Raw genomic sequence first — 14,192 nt, 5'->3', positions numbered from 1 at the left:
TAGGGCATCTTGAGACCTCCTCTCAGTGTCTTGCGACCCCCAAGGGGGTCCCGACCCCAAGGTTGACAACCACTGCTCCTCAGAAAGAAAATAACGGCAACAAAGACGTAGGTTTGATTGTGACATTGATGGGGACACAATCACCATCCATATGTGCTCTTTTTAACTTCTTGTTTACATTCCATAACCAGTCTTAAATAAATCACAGAATGTTTCTAACTGCTTGACTGTGTATTTATTCACCTGTGACTCTTCTTTTGACTCTCCCTTTGACTTTCCTCTCGACTCTCTGCAAGATTATTAAATTTCCTCATCAATGTCAGTATAGAATTTAAAAAAAAAAAAGCTTTTTCATTGAATGAATTAATTTAGTGGGGAGACGTGGGTATGGTTTATCATTTTCTTGATAAGTAAAGATAAGAGGGCATCATTGGGCCTATAAGGGTGCAGCACAAACCTTATAGGGGGTCTAGGAATTTCTCCATATAGGTTTTTTTTCTAAAGCTTTATGATAATGCTTTTTTATTAACCTTGGGCACTAAATTTGAAAAAAATTAAAATAAATAAATAAATAAAAATCTTAACCTCAAACTTAATATACTGCTGCTATCAACATCTATTGTGTAAATCTAGAATTTCCATGCATTGCTTTTACCCAAATTTAATTGTTATTTTTTGTGTTATTATCATTATTATCATTATTGTTGTCGTTGTTATTTTCATTCACTCATATAAAACTGAGAATGCACACATTCAGATACAGCTCATTTTCTCTTAACGGTGGCTTTTACTGGAGCCATTTAGCCATATTTGGATCAAGAGGCGCGACTCGTATGCTGCACTCAGGAACTCCTCGGTTTCCCGAGTTGTCCCAATGGATAACTATTTGTGTAACCAAAATAGCTCAAGTACACACACATTATATTGATGGGGGCGGTTTCACGTGAGTTGAATATTGGTGGGGACAAGTCACTAAAAACTATCCCCTTGAAGTCAGTGACCATAAAATAATCAGTGTTGGAGTAATTAAGCAATAAAGTAATTCATCATCATTACACATTATGTTTGTATTGTTCTGTCCTTTAATGTATTGTATTGTTTATGTTTTTTCTGGACCTAGAGTCTGTAATAAAGTTTTGACTGACATTACAACTATTACCTAGGTTGATTAAAATCCATCTTGCACTGAGTGGGACAAAAGTTCAACACCTTTAGTGTCTGAATTTAATGACAGTCTCTAAATGCAAACTGAGCATTTGACTTGTGCCTCAACACAGAATTAACAATAAAATAACGTGAGCTGCCTCGGGGACTTCTACTCTCTGTACTTCCTCATTGTAAGTTTATAATCGTCTCATATCTTTTATGACAGGTGCGGAGGTTTAGCTCAGTGGATACATCATTGCAGTTACTGGATAAAAGTTCCTCTTCGCTCCGCGGCTAAGCGGTTCGTACCACGAGCGCTGTTCTCCGCTTTTTGACCCCTTCACTCCTCCGTACTGTGGTTGATACCTGTTCTGTGGTGTACGGGGATCACTGGTGGTCCAGTTTAGGTGTTATTCTCAAGTACTTTCACACAAAAATTACACACCTCATGGTGACGTAGACAACTTTTAACTTGAGATGAAACCGCTACTATCGTCTATCCCTTAGATTAATATTTTGTAAATTAAAATGCAGCTGACTTGCTGTAGCATAGGTCCTGAATTCCAACGGGGGGGAGGGAAAGGAGGCCCTGGGTCTAGGTCAGACCTCTAAAGTAGGTTTTAGCGGCCTTTAAGCAGACTAACCTCCTCAGACCTTGCATGTGCATAAGAGGAAACACATTAATTTGTTGGGCTATTAAATTCTTTGAGACGGATAGTCATGTGGAATATCCATTGACCAGCCTAGTTTTCTTTAAATGTTGGAACAATCTGCTTCAAATTTTTTAGGGAAATTTTGGGAAATTGTTTGGGAATTTTAAGTTTCAGCTTTGCAACCATACTCAAAGAATTTGTAGGTCACAGGAACAAGGTCACCCATAACAGGGTACGAAGGGGAGCACTTTCTGAAGCCCAGTTAAATGGGGGACCCATGGAGGTCAGCAAAATCATGGTCTTTTGTAAAGTTGATTTGTGATAACTATATTTCACATTTAACCTTAAAAACCATTCTTATCAAAGCTATAACCCTAACCCTTATGCTGTAGTAAAATATGTTCTCTTTTCTTAAAACTGAATTATCTTTTCATGGGAGTGTTAACATTGTGGATAGACGCATTGACTAAACCACTTGGAAAGTAATGTCAGACTTCATTTCTAAACCATGATCTGCACAAATGTGGAAGGAATAGAAGTAACTTTGAGGTAAAAATAATTAAATGACTGCAAAAAAAAACAAAAAAAAAACAAAAGAAAAGAGAACGTGCTTGGTGGGAAAAAGGAGCCAAAATGATTACAGATTAGCAAAAATGGGTTAAAAGAAGCAAAAATGGGATTAGATAAGTGTAGGGTTAAGAAAGGCAAAAAGGAGCAACAATAAAAAGAGAAAATGGGAAAAACGGTTAAAAGGTGGCAAAAATTGGTTGAAAGAGGCAAAAATTTGCCACAATAGGCGGAAACAAGATGAAAAGGGGTTTAAAGGTGGAACAAGGCTGCAAACTCTTTAGGCATCAATCTCAGGGTAACCACATATGTATGGCAAGTTGACGACATTCCTGAATTCAAAGTGTCAATGAGCATATAGCAGACAATCACAGCCTTCCAGGTCAAGCTGGGAGAAGCCATCTATCTGGAGGATTGCTAAATTCATGACTGTTGAGTTGTTCAATGTTGCAACCTGTTCCTAGACCATCACAGCCCCAGTTCCAGGACCCTCACCTGGAACGCCTCAAAAATCAGGTCCCACCAAGGTTTGGACTCACAGTTCAGTGCTAACCATGGCACCATGGAACCTGCATTTAAAGATACCTGTGTAACAGAGCATAGAATGAAAAGGCAAATCTTGCTAACTTGTAAAAACTACGATAAATTAACACTGCAAATCTGTCAAAAATCTCACTGATCAAACCATTTTGGAGAATCTGTCATTCTGGTGGGCTAATCAAGAACTGACTGCAACCTTTTCAGGAGTCCCCTTTTGTCAAAAACAACCCCTGAAGTCATGGTCAAAACAGTTTAATGGAGTAACTGTTAGCACTCTGGACTTTGAACCCAGTGATCTTAGTTCAAATCTCAAACGGACCAGCTGCTAGAGAACACTGCTGCTTGCCTAAGCATTCACAGTGGAAAATGCTTTCCAACAGAGATGTTGCAGTATGGACAAAAACTAAATCCATCCTTTATAAACAATCAGGTGTGGAGCTGCTTTTGGCAGTGTTAACGGTTCCACAAGTTCTTCTTTCAAAGTGGACAGGCCTTTTGATGGTGAGTGCCGCAGCCTTGTTCGGGGTAGGGCAATCTCAGGGTAAACACATTTGTATGGCTGATTGATGACATTGCATGACTGAAGCATCTAGCACGCAATCAAAGACCATCCAAGTCAAGTTGGGCAGTTATATTTCCTGTCAGGGGAACTGATGAATTCATGACACTTGAGTTGTTCTCAACCTATGCCTAGAGCATCGCAGTCCCAGTGCCAGGACCATCACCTGGAGTGCTTCAAAAACCAGGTCCCACCGAGATTTGAACTCGGATCGCTGGATTCAGAGTCCAGAGTGCTAACCATTACACCATGGAACCACTACATAGCTTACATTGAGAAGAGTGATAAAGTCTCTTACATGACTTTGACCATGGACAGATGTCAAAGTGAGGACAACAGGACAACAATGGCATTAAGAGATACCTGTGGAAAAGAGCGTAGAATGAAAAGGAAACCCTCACTGGCTTGTCAAACTAACGTGCTCAGCTGAAGAACAGAAACACTGCCCAGTCTGACAACTTATGTCAAATGCCCAATCAGAGATATGCATATATGCAGAAATCAGGCTGTACACAGGCCAGAGACATGTTTTCAATGTTTCTGAGCATGCAGTATTAACTGCTCTAGACTTTGCATGTCCGCTGACATGCAAAGTCTAATTGGGCAGAGTTTCACATTACAGACAGCAGTTAGAGGGAAAAGCACATCATGTCAGAGACGGGATTCAAAGCCACACCTCCAGCGGAGATTACAACCTGAGCGCAGTGCCTTAGCCTGCTCAGCCATCCTGATTGCACAAGCTCTGCTTATAAAAGCCTGGTTCCCAAAATATAGCCTGGGAAGCTTTTTTCAGAATCTGAGGTACTTTTACACCTCACGGCTAGGCAGGACTAGTTTAATTCTGTTCCCAAATTAGACCAGCAAAACATTAACACTGCAAATGTGTCAAAAATCTCTGATAAAAAAAAACAAACAAAAAACAATGTAGGAGGGACTGTCATCCTGGCTAAACAACAATTCACTGCCACCTTTCCAGGAGTCCCCTCCTGACAAAAACAACCCCTGAAGTCATGGCTGACATGGTTCCATGGTGTAGTGTTTAGCACTCTGGGCTTTGAACCCAGTGATCCAAGTTCAAATCTCAGTGGGGCCTGCTGCTGAAGAACACAGCTACTTGGTGTGGAGCTGCTTTGACAAGTGTTTGTAAGTTCTTTCCAAGTGGACAGGCCTTTTTATGGTGAGTGCTGCAATCTCAGGGTAACCACATTTGCATGGCTGGTTGACGATCCAAGTCAAGATGGGCAGTTATATTTCCTGTCAGGAGGACTGATGAATTCATGACGCTTGAGTTGTTCTCAACCTGTGCCAGGACTATCACCTGGAATGTTTCAAAAACCAGGTCCCACCGAGATTTGAACTCGGATCGCTGGATTCAGAGTCCAGAGTGCTAACCATTACACCATGGAACCACTACATAGCTTATAATGAGAGGAGTGATAAAGTCTCTTACATGCCTTTGACCATGGACAGATGTCAAAGTGAGGACAACAGGACAACAATGGCATTAAGAGATAACTGTGGAAAAGAGCATAGAATGAAAAAGAAACCCTCACTGGCTTGTCAAACCAATGTGCTCAGCTCAAGGAAGGCACAATATTTCTTTGACCTGAAATGTGTTTCAAAATACCAGTTTAATACATTTTTTGAGCCAGAGATATTATGTTCTGCACATCATGAAAACATTGTTCATGTTTGTCGTATCAAACGTGAGAAAGACATCAAGTCATCATTTCCTTTAATAGAGCAATTCATGTTGAATTCGAAATGAGTCAGAATATTATAGATCAGATATTTCTTCAAAAATGTTAAGCCTTAGTTTAACCTACCAAATATTGTGTTTACAATCTAGAATTATTAACTACTTATTTGTTGAGAAATACACAAGATGAGGGACCTGTAATTGCAACATTGGGGGAAAAAATTGCAATTAGATTGTTTTCCTCAATTGTTCAGCCCTAAACAATACAAGACAAAATAATAGCCGTCAGATGTTTTTTTCTATATTGTTCAGGACTAGTTTTCATGATGATTGCTACAAGGCTTTACATTGTGTTTACTGAAAAAAAACACAAGACGAGGAACTCAAAAAGTAATTGCATGTCAAATGCAATATTGGGGACAAAAATGACAGGATTATTTTCCCAAAATGATTACTCAGTACTTAAGGTAAACTTTAAATCAAATACATTTTACTTTCACTTGAGCAAATTTATAGACCTGTGCTTTTACTTCTACTTAAGTAAATTTGAGCCACAGTAGCTTTTACTTGAGTACAGTGGTTGATTACTTTTTCCACTCGATTACTTTTTTTGAACATCAGACCTAATAATAACTTGAAACACTTAATCAGCTCAAAAATGAAGTAACTTTAGCCAGAACGCTAGCAGAAATGACCCGACACATGCATAGATCACTGGGGAGGGCCCATTCACAGGGTTTTTCAGAGAGTCTGCCAATTCTGTAAACAGGCCTGCATGGGAATAACGCTGCTGTTATGCAAATATGCTTGGAAATTTTTAAGCATTTTAAAGTAAATTTGGGGAATTTACTTGCATATTTTAAAGATTTCATTGGAAGTTTTAGGGATTTTTTGCACATCAATAGAAATTTGGTAAAGTTGTTTGAACAGTTGCAAGAAAAAGTATGTGAACCCGTTGGGATTTTTGCATAAATTGTACTGATCTTCATCTAAGTCACAGCAATAGACAAACACAGTCTGCTTAAACTAATATCACACAAAAAATGATATTTTTCATGTTTTCATTGAACAAACCATGTAAACATTCACAGTGCAGGGTGGAAAAAATATGTGAACCCCTAGGCTAATGACTTCTCCAAGAGCTAATTGGAGCCAGGAGTCAGCCAATCTGGAGTCGAAACAATGTGATGAGATTGGATGTGTTGGTTAAAGCTGGCTTGGCCTATAAAAAACACACACCAGTTTTGAATTTGCTGTTCTCAAGAAGCATTGCCTGATGTGAACCATGCCTGGCACAAAAGAGCTCTCAGGAGACCTCTCAGAAGACCTGCAATCAAGAATTGTTGACTTGCTGGAAAAGCTGGAAAGGGTTACAAAAGTATCTCTAAAAGCCTTAATCTTCATGTGTCCACGGCAAGACAGACAGTCTACAAATGGAGAAAGTTCAGCACTGTTGCTACTCTCCCTAGGTGTGGTTGTCCTGTAAAGATGACTGCAAGAATACAGTGCAGAATGCTCAGTGAGGTGAAGAAGAATCCTAGAGTGTCAGCTAAAGACTTAGAGAAATCTCTGGCACATGCTAACATTTTTGTTGACAAATCTACAATAAGTAAAACATTAAACAAGAATGGAGTTCATGGGAGAACTCCACGGAGGAAGCCACTGCTGTCCAAAAAAAAACATTGCTGCATGTTTGAAGTTTGCAAAAGAGTGCCTGGATGTTCCACAGCACTACTGGCAAAATATTCTGTGGACAGATGAAACCAAAATTGAGTTGTTTGGAAGGAACACACAACGCTATGTGTGGAGAAAAAAAGGCACAGCGCACCAACATCAAAACCTCATCCCAACTGTGAAATATGTTGGAGGGGCCATCATGGTTTGGGGTTGCTTTGCTGCCTCAGGGCATCAGGGTGATGCAACAGGACAACGACCCAGAGCATAGAAGTAAATCAACAACAGAATGGCTTCAACAGAAGTAAATACGCCTTCTGAAGTGGCCCAGTCAGAGTCCTGACCTCAACCCAATTGAGATGCTGTGGCATGACCTCAAGAGAACGATTCACTCCAGAGATCCCAAGAATATTGCTGAACTGAAACAGTTTTATAAAGAGGAATGGTCCAAAATTCCTCCTGACCGTTGTGCAGGTCTGATCTGCAACTACAGGAAACATTTGGTTGAGGTTATTGCTGCCAAAGGCGGGTCAACCAGTCATTAACCTAGGGGTTCACATACTTTTTCCACCCTGCTGTGAATGTTTACATGGTTTGTTCAATAAAAACATAAAAAATCAAAACAATTTTTTGTGCTGTATTAGTTTAAGCAGACTGTGTTTGTCTATTGTTGTGACTTAGATGAAGAGCAGAACACATTTTATGACCAATTTATGCAGATAGCCAAGAAATCCCAAAGGGTTCGCATACTTTTTCTTGCAACTGTATGTTTGGTATATTTTCATGAAAAAATTGGAAAAAAATAGTATTTTCAATATTTTGAAATTTGATACATAATTTTATGAGATAGTTTGAAATTTTGGGGGGCTATTTTCACAAAAATTCTACGCAACTTTATGAAATATTATGAGTTATTTTAAAACAACCACAACTTCACTCCACCAAACTCTCTCAGTGACTGAAACCACTTCTTACTGACTGAAAAACCAAGACCCCCCAAAAAACTGACCAATTCACTGACACAAAGCAAAAATAGATGCTCTAAAAACCATTCCAGTGCTGTATTTTTGCACAGACAGGACCTTCAATAGATTGCAGTCATCATTCTTGGTAAAAAAAAACAAAGTCCTGTTTAAAAAAAAAGGACGAGTATGATCCCAAATCAGTAGGAGAAACTAAATATTCATTCAAAGCAAAAGGTGAGGTCTCAGGAGTTTAAAGATCATCCATACATTTTTAAAATATAAAATGTAAGATTATTATATCTGTGTGATGAATTTAAACGAGTTTTATTGGCATGGAAAACATCAGTTTACAATCCGTTTGAATAATAATAATAGAAAAGAGATCCTAATAGGTATACTGTATGCATTAACATTTTTGGTTTAACTTTAAACTATTGTAAAAATGTAAAAATTCTTTTAAGGGGCTGGACATTAAAATCCACCGATCTACCTATCGCAGGTTGATTTCAGCCATGGCAGGCGGTAGAGTGACTCCCATTAGCCACTTTGGCAGGCTGAATTTATTGGTGACACATCCTGTGCTTTATTCTAACACGGCTAACAAGCAGTTACAGTGGTGGATGCTTAATGCAATGATGTTGTTTTACACATAAAAGGGTCAATTTTCCTCAAAAATAATATAGCCTATATAGTGCTAAATTTGTGCTCACTTTATATTAGCACACAAACTGAGCTAAAAGTTGATGTTGTGCGCCCTACAAGCTGCATGTCATGATATTTCTCTGAGGCTCTTTACATGGTTCTTTTCTCAGGAACTGAACCTCATTAAGAAAAAAAGTCCTGGTCTATACTATTTAGAAAGCAGGAAAGCTCCATGGAGAAACACTTAAATATTCTCTGTTGTATGTAGCTGATAAGCTAACAGGCTAAGTGAGAGCTAACCTAAAACTCAGTGTTGTTGTTTATGTGTTAATTGCAGCATGTATGGAACAACTGACTGTATGTATGTAAAAAACAGCTGATCATATTTTCATTACATTTTCTAAGGGTCAGTGACATAGAACAGAGATGTCAAATTCAAGGCCTGAAGGCCAAATCTGGCCCGTTGTACAGTAATATCTGGCCCGCAAGATCATTGCATATTTCCATTATAACTAGCCCTCCAGTATGAGGTCTGCAGATTTTCTCCAGTATAAAAATGTAAACTTAACCTTGATGATTTAAATATCCTCATCACAATCTGAGAAATGAAGAGTGAAAATTAAGAGATTAAAAAAAAAACGATATGTTGGAAGTGAAAATTTGTGTTTTCATTTATGATTTAGACTTTTTTTTCCATACTTTGACCTTTTCAATTCATGATTTTTAATTTTACATCATTTTTTGACCTTTCAGATTCACAGTTTTAAATTTTATGTCCAGTCCTGGGCTTTTTAAACTCATTATTTCAATTTTCCTCATATTTTGACCATTTCAACTCCTAACTTACACTGTGTAATCCCATATTTTTACCCTTTAGACACACACTTAAATTTTAAATCATATTTTGACTTTTAAACAAATGATTTTGAATTTTATCTCACATTTTGATTTTCCAAACTCATGAATTTGACTCTCTTTCTCATACATTTGCCTTCTGAAAACACAGCTTTTGCTTTGTAATTTTGTCTTTTGATTTCTTATCTCACTTTTTAAGATAATTTTCTTGAGCTTTAAACTTTCGTTTTGACTTTTTGAAATTTCAAAATGACTTATCATCAGTACAATTCTTCATACTTTATTGCTGTTGAAAATGAGGTTGACAGTTTATGGTCAAATGTTAACCCTGTTAGGCTCTCAGGTTAGACCTAAATCTAGCATCTGGCCCCTACTGTGATTGAGTTTGACACCCCTGACATAGAAGCTTTCAATCATGGAGTTTACACCACCTGACATTTATAAATAATTTTAAATCAAACAGGCAAATAGTCAAACACTACAGGCAACACAAGATTCATGAAGGAGTAACGCAAAAGAGAACAAGAGGAGGAATACTAAGGGCTATCGATCAGGTCATAATCATCCGCTGTGATTTTAAGTTTTAAGGCTTTACTTTTCTCCATGATATTTAGAAATTAAACGTAGTTTTAAGTTCTTTATGTCACAGTCCCATTTTCCTTCAATAACAGAAGTAAGGTAGAGGACAACCAGAAACACCGACATAATCTATGTTTATAACCTGCGTTTCTGTCTCGGCATGTCGGCGGAGGTTTAGCTCAGCGGTTTCATCAATCCTTTGCCACTGGATCGTCTATCCCACCGTCCCGCGGGCCTGGGGTTCGAACCGCGGGCGCTGTCCTCTGCTGTTTTGCCCCCCCTCACCAAGATTCGAACCAGAAATCAATGTCGATCAATGGTGGTCCTGTTCAGGTGTAAATCTAAACTGAAAATGATTACGTAGACTACTTTTCATATGAATTTAAGCCTTAACTATCAACCTTTCTCACTACATAATCATGCTGTATACGAATCTACATCTTAAAGACAATTTCTGTTTAGCTCTATGGTTTGGCTAAAGTTGGTGCAGTTTCACTGGGGGGCTGTTTTAAAGACGAATGTTTTGACGGTTTTGACGGCTCCCTAGAGCACCGATCGCCCCCTAGTGGCTGGCTGTAATATAGTTCCCAAATTCTATGAAAGAAAACTGAAGCGTTGCTGTATTTTTTCCATAATGACACATTTTTAAGGCTTTCTCTCTATTCTTGCAGCTGTTATTGTTTTCTTTGCTACTAACAGCAAAATTCCACCCGAAAATGCAAAGCAAGAAGAGATAGTTATTCGCTGTTAAGAGGTCTATAATAAGATTTTAACGAAACAGATTCTCCTGATATTTTGGATGCATATTGCATTCACTTAATAATAGATACATTATATGAGCACATATAAAACCATGCCTGATTTCTGAGGATAATTATCTTTCAATTAAAATAAAAAATGTGTTAGGCCCACTTAAAAAGGTCTGTTAATTCTTCCTGAATTTGTAAAAAAAAAAAAAATAGATTTCTTCTTAAATAAGGGTAATAAGTCAATAAAAGTTAAAATAGTTCAGTAAGGTCAAATGCTGTTAATTTAAACTTTTCCCAAATATGTTTTATAGAACCTGTCTCCCTTATTATGTTGAAGCCTTTTGATTGGTAGTCATTGCTTAAATAGGGATGTAGTTATTTTCATAAATTTCTCTGAGTAATTCTGGGGTAGCCCCTACAATTGAGAAATCCTTAACTGGGGAAGAAAAAAGCACAACCATAACTAAGCTTAAGCATGTCTTGTCGTTTATGAAATGTACTTCCATTTGAATAAAACCTCTTTGTTTAATACAAAAAACCGAGAATGATTAAAATGGAGGTTTCTCCAGCCTCTACCTCGTCATATATCTCTGAAATAAAGGTAAAATGACTCTAAATATGGACAGGATGTTCACAGACAGTTATTTCCTACAATAAGGCACAATTGTCATCAATAAAATCGTCTTTACATTAAAAATTACACTTGAAACTTCTAGTCATTATAAAGGCTACACTTTTTTAGTTTTATATATAGAAGTATGCCATTTATAAAGTAAACATTATAAAAAAAATAAGCTTATTGGTTTCAATGTATTTTATATATTACAATAAATATTGCATATAACATGGTAATATTATATCCTGTTGTCTTAATCTCTCTCTCTTGACATACACCGTGCATCAATATGGCCTCGTTTTACATTCAGCCACCAGGGGCTGATCAAGCCCACAAAATGTTCATCTTTTTAAACAGCCCCAGGGTCTAACAGCATAAACTTTAGCTATCAGAATTTTTAAATGAAATTTAATAAACAGCCTGCTTATGTTGTGGAAAATGTTGATTGTTACGAGTTAATTCAAATGAAATGTTGCCAAGTCACTGTAGGTGTGCAATTTGTTCGCAAAACCAGCAGAGATCGATACCTGAACCAGACCACCGGTTAGTTGCAGGCTCGAATCCAAGTACGGAGGAGTGAAGGGGTAAAAAGCAGAGGACGGCGCCCGTGGTTTGAACCCGTGGCCCGCGGACCGAAGGATAGAAGATATCCCGTGGCAAAGGATTGGAGTCCCACTGAGCTAAACCTCCGCCAGTGGCAGAAGACAGGGTAGCAACATATAAACATGGACATTATCTACGCCGACCCCTCATTTTATATATGGACATACGTTCTCTCCATTTAAAGAGTCCCTGTCCATTGCGTAACTCAGGTTGAACTGCGGTCAGTCTTAACTTCTTATCTCATCTGTCTCACTGGCAGTGGTTTAGTTCAGTGGTTTCATCATACTGATAGTTCTGAAGTCTATCTAGCGGTGGCAACGCCGCAGATCAAGGGTTCAAAACCACGGGCGCTGTCCTCTACTTTTAGCCCTTACAACCCCTATCTCATAGTTTTAACGCCTTTTAGGTCCTTTTAGGTTTTCAGCACAGGTTTTTACGACGAAATTTCAACTAATAATATGCGCGATCCTTAATTGGGCTACGCTATAACCTGATTACCTTCTAACCTTTCATAGTTTAATCTAAAATACAAAATTGGAAACATGTATCATTTTAAAGCCTCCTCTGTCATACATGGGGAACTGTAAGCAGAGACAGAAGTTCTTGAGGCTCCCCAAAACAAGCAACTACTAAGAACGTCTCGATCGCCCCCTCCTGGCTGGATGTAGTACAAGCGGTAATTCCACCCTCAGAGAGTGCATTTAAAATATAAGGGAAAATCACAAAATTTAAGGAATGTGTGTAATTATTTTAAGCATCCCATCTTACCATGATTATACAATGGGTATCTTTCTGACTGATTTGGTCTGGACGTGTTACTTGATGCTTTTCAAAAGGGATTTTGTGCCAGGAATTCCTATTGGAGATTTCATGTAAATTAGGCTGTTATTGTATATTTTTTTATTGGCTGACAAGTTTTATTAAGTATCATGTATAAAATATTTGCCTGGCAATAAGAAAATATTTAAGTTTCACTGCAAATTATATATATTTTTTAATTTTAATATAAAACAAAAGTGGCAATAACAATTATTTGTTTCATACTTTGTATTTCATATCATTTTAATTTTTCCTTCCTGCAGCTGTCCCTGTAACATGGATTTTGTGTCTTTACCTTGTCACTAAAATGCTCCCAGAAGTAAGATGTTGCACACTCCAAAAACAAATCAAAATTCAAACCCTTAAATTGTCATGCTTCAAAGTGCTGTGAAAGTATTTTCCTCTTTTCCGATTTCTTATTTTTGTATATTTGTCACTTGAATGCTTCAGATCATCAAACAAATTTTAATACTAGATGATGCCCTGAGTAAATAGAAAAAGCATTTTTTAAATTACGATTTCATTTAAAATTCATCCAAACCTACCTGGCCCTATGTGATAAAAAAAATTCTTTCCCTAATAACTGGTTGTTCAATACTTTGCAGCAACGACGGCAAGCAAGCAGTTGTGATGATTAGCAAGAAGTCTTTATCATCACTGTGAAGGAATTTTGGCCCACTCTTCTCGGCAGAATTGTTTCAATTCAGCCGCATTGTAGGGTTTTCCAGCATGAATTGCCTGTTTTAGGTCATGCCACAGCATCTCAATCAGATGCAAGTCCATACTCTGACTAGGCCACTCCAAAACCATTATTTTGTGTGTTTTTTAAGCCAATCAGAGATGGACTTGCTGGTGCATTAGGGAACATTGTCCTTCTCCTGCCTGAGGTCATAAACTGGTGGCCTTTATCTCCTTCAGGATTTTCTGGTAAAGAGCAGAATTCATGGTTCCATAAATAGAGTCGTCCAGGTCCTGAAGCAACAAAGCAGCCCCAGACCATCACACACTGTTTGGTTAGTTTAACTTCAGATGGAGTGAGACACACACCATTCAAAAAGTTTGACTTTTGTCTGGTCAGTCCACAGAATATTTTCTCAAAAGACATGGGGATCTTTAGGATGTTTTTATTGAAATGTGAGGCAAGCCTTTGTGCCCTTTTTTTGTCAGCAGTGGTTTTGGCCTTGAAACTCTTTCTTATGGTTGAGTCATGAACACTGACCTTAACTGAGTCAAGTGAGACCTGCAGGTCTTTAGATGTCATTCTGGGTTCTTTTGGGACATCCTAGATGAGTTGTCAATGCGCTCTTGGGGTAATTTTGGTAGGCTGGCCACTCCTAGGAAGGTCCACCACTGTTGCAAGTTTTCTCCATTTGTGGACAATAGCTCTCAGTTGGGCAATAGATGTCAATTACCTTTTGCCTGAGTAAAACTAACCGCTAAGACAAAGTTATAAGCTTCATAATATCTTATTTGGGAGACTGATGTCCAACAGTGACTAACACTGGCACAAAGAGACACTCAGATGA

At 38.0% G+C, this 14,192-nt stretch overlaps 2 non-coding genes across 2 annotated transcripts; both read right to left on the bottom strand.

Annotated features, from left to right (window-relative positions):
* Positions 1-3,650: 3,650 nt before the first annotated feature.
* Positions 3,651-3,722, bottom strand: trnaq-cug. The gene has a single exon. It is a non-coding gene; the product is annotated as a tRNA-Gln (tRNA).
* Positions 3,723-4,802: 1,080 nt separating this feature from the next.
* trnaq-cug lies at positions 4,803-4,874 on the bottom strand. Its single transcript has one exon. It is a non-coding gene; the product is annotated as a tRNA-Gln (tRNA).
* Positions 4,875-14,192: the final 9,318 nt, after the last annotated feature.

Source organism: Cheilinus undulatus, linkage group 15 (genome assembly GCF_018320785.1).
Source record: "Cheilinus undulatus linkage group 15, ASM1832078v1, whole genome shotgun sequence".
Lineage (NCBI taxonomy): Eukaryota > Metazoa > Chordata > Actinopteri > Labriformes > Labridae > Cheilinus > Cheilinus undulatus.
This window is presented reverse-complemented; position numbering and strand designations above follow the sequence as displayed.